Source organism: Atractosteus spatula, unplaced genomic scaffold, assembly GCF_055471065.1.
Source record: "Atractosteus spatula isolate fAtrSpa1 unplaced genomic scaffold, fAtrSpa1.hap1 Scaffold_155, whole genome shotgun sequence".
Classification (NCBI taxonomy): domain Eukaryota; kingdom Metazoa; phylum Chordata; class Actinopteri; order Semionotiformes; family Lepisosteidae; genus Atractosteus; species Atractosteus spatula.
In genome coordinates, this window is record NW_028296714.1 from 62,719 (window position 1) to 66,478 (window position 3,760).

Consider the following 3,760-nt stretch of genomic DNA (forward strand, 5'->3'; position numbering starts at 1 on the left):
ACGTTTCGAGCATCTGCTATACAGGTGCCCTGACTCCCCACACAAATTACACGACAGCCCTACCTTACAATCTGAGGTCATGTGTCCCTCCACCCCACACCTTCTACATGTGACAGTTAGCCGCAACATGACCTTGCTTACCGCACTTGCGGCAGCCCGTCGGCTGACCTAGGTAAAATAGGTATCCCCTTCCAGCACCAGCATCCAACACCTTGTATCCTGCGCCTTGTATATCCACATATCCACTTGTTTTTTATTAAAGTACAAAATAAACAAGTTATCACAGAAACATCACAAAACTTACAAAATCAGATCACTGAAACCATTAAACCTCATTCCAAATCCAAAAGGGTTTTCCACCGCTCTTTAGCCACATGATAACCCCATCTCCCGTAATCATATCTTTGCATTTGGCGTAACTCATACTTAACATTCCCACTTATCTGCACACTCACATCAGCCCCATACTTCACCAAATGATTTCTGCAGTCCCAGAGGACCAATTTAGTCAGACACACCATCAACCACCACAAAAAGTTTATCCTCTCATCCCCCTTGACCAATTTCCATCCCCCTAATACCACTTGCTCAGTTAGTTTAAAACTCGGCCACAGACTTGTGAATAGGGCCGATGCTTATCCCAAACAGATTGTGCTATTCCGCAACCCCAAAACACGAGCAATGGATTCGACCGCGGCGCACTCAGTCCTTGGGCACAAAGGAGACTTCGTCAACTTGTGTTTACACATGACTTCTCGCACAAACAACCTCTTCCACCCACACAACCAATTCAGATCCTTCATCCTATTGGGTAACCCCTTAAGGTGAAAAAACCTCCAGCGATGCTCTGGTTTCGCTATTCCGGGATACTCTTTTAGTATGCACACCTCCCTTGCTCTCTCATATAAAACCCTGTGCCGCATACAGCCCTCATCCAACTGTGCCCCGGAGTACTTTCTCAACCAAGCAGTCGCTTGCTTATAAAACCACGGCTGCTGCTCCACCATGGGAGTGGCATTTGTCCACCTGCACAGGGGCCGCACTGCTCAGGAGAACCAAAGTCTAGCAAAGTATTGATGCTCGTGCTGCGCTTCCCCATACACAGCTCCACACACACCTGCTACAAATATTGCATTCTGGACCCTATCTGGATTCACACGAATGCCTTCAAAATTCCTCCGCCCTTGCTTTGCCCTCACTGACCTGAAAAACTGGCCAGACACCTCTTCATATGGTTCCATAACCCGATCTCTTATACGGAACAGAAAATCCCTTGCCTTTTTGACGTAGATGTCCTTCAATTTCACTTTCAACCCCTGAGCTGCCTGAAAGTCGAAAGCCAAACCTTTATTTCCACGCTCATAGATCTCTTGTAGCGCACTCTGCAACCGCCACACCTCTCTATTTTCTCTATGTGCTCGCAAAGAACAATACTGCTGCAAAATGATTTTAAGCCTACACTTTAGGCTACACTAAGCCTTCACCAATCAATCAAAGCCGGCCGGGTACTCTTCTGGGCCAGCCATAGCCGCAACTTTTCTCTAATTAACAGGGAATAATCATGTTCCTTCAGAACAGCTGTGTTTAATCTCCACACACCTTTCCCGTAATTAGTACTCAAGTCACCTACTTCGACCTGGATGAGTACATGGTCTGTGAACCAGACCGGAGTCACAGTAACATTTCGCACAGGGATACACGAAGACACGAAAACATAATCCAGTCTCCTTCCAACTCCCCTAGTATTCAACATTCAACACTCCCCAAGGAATTCAACATTTAATCAAAAATCAATCATTTAATCATTTAATTAAAATCAACTTTACAATATTAAATTATCACATCCAAATCAATAAATTATTTAGTTGTAAAATTGTAGTCTCATATCCCAAATCAGGTTTTTAGTAGGAATACAATTAAACAATTATATGCGCCACAGAATAGATAAATAGCAAAGTGATACGATAATCTTATACAATTTCTGTGATCATTGCACTAAGAACCCAACTGATAATGTTTTTATTTTGTGTGTTCAAATCTCATCTCAACTAAACTGTCTTATGACATTAAAAATTACACACAAATAACAATGTTAAAATGCTAGTTCAATACTATAACAGCCATAAAATTAAGAATAAAGGAAAATTATGTAAAGAAGGTCAAATGTTGAAACATTTGAAAGGGAAAGGAGGACAAAATTATTTTACACATTATTAAAATAAATTCAGATTAAAAAAAACTATATCCTACTAAATTGTTGTCAACTGCGTACAGTAAACATGAAGGCGAGAATATTTTTTCCCCACATTTTTAACCAATGTTTCAGGTCTTCACATTTTGTAATATGGATTCATAGTAATATAGTAAATGTAAAAACCTTTTTTTTAAAACATATTTAAATGTTCAGAGCAGTTTTGCTTTACAATTTAACATTCACAATTTCTATCCAGAGATTTAAATGGTTGTTTGCAAAATGCTAATTTTTAAACTAGTTTTGGAAAGTACCCTTTCTCCATTAACTACATTTAAAAATACATTTTTTCTTTTTTTAATTGGGCCTCATCTGTAAAGTTTTATTTTAAGCTTGAAGGAAGTAGGAAGGCACATGTAGTTTTCTCTTACAAAATATTCTAAAACATTAGCTGTACAATTTTGAAATACTATTTTCCATCTTATCTGTTTATGTAATTAGAAAATCATGTAATGTATAACACACTTGTTTCAATCGTATTGCATTTTATTTTTTAAAAAATTATATAAATTGCCATTCATGTTGCCAACCACTTAACTTTTCTTTGTTTTCATTGCTTTTCATTTTTAGTTTTTTTAAATACCAAATTTACACATTTCAGTACTTTGAAGTCGTTCTTCACTTTGTTTTTTTACAATAGTAAAGTTTTTCTAAACAAATGTCAGTTTCTTTAAAAAATTTTTCGGAGTATAAAACTGTAGATATTGGGTTTTAAACATTATTAGTTTTGTGCATGAGAATGCAGACAAATGCTCTGTTTCCATTGGACAGGTGATCAGTTAATTAAAACCTGGAACACAGAACCTGAGCTATATAAGACTGACTAAAGGAGCGTAGCTTGGAGTAGAATGACAAAATTTATGTTTGTTTTTTTTTTTTTATTTGGAGTGGATGGTTTAAAAAGAGTAAAGCTTAGAAGTAAGAAGTTTTGGAGTTTTTCCAAGAGTATAAGATTAAGGGAATAGAGTTTTTGATTTGTGGTGTACAGAAGAGGTTTTAATTAAATAGCTTTAAATAAAAGTATGGTTTATCAAGCTGTTCTATTCTGTTACACGTGTTTTTAAAGTGAACACAAATGTTTATAATGAGTACTTATACTTTTTATGATTAAGTGAAATTAAATGTATCTGTTATTATCTATTATCTGTTTGTCTGTTCTTTATACAGGTTCTTATTTTTCATCCTACAGACCTGAAGTACATCTTATCTTGGATTAGGTTTTTAACCTAAAACCTTTCACCTTCAAGGTCAATAGGCCATTTAATTTAGAACCTGGTATGTTTTGTATCAAACTGATGGGAATCCCCATCCTCACTTGTTTTTTGATCATTAGGGTAGATCCACCAAAATGGTTTCAAAAGAGATCGAACACTCGCAGCTCACCAAGCTGAAACAGATGAGCAAAGAGATGCGAGGCAGCAGGTAGACCAAGCAAGAAAAGCAGCTCAAAGACAAAGAGGGTTTGACCTTCACGATGCAGCTTTTGATTACATTAACAACTTTGACATC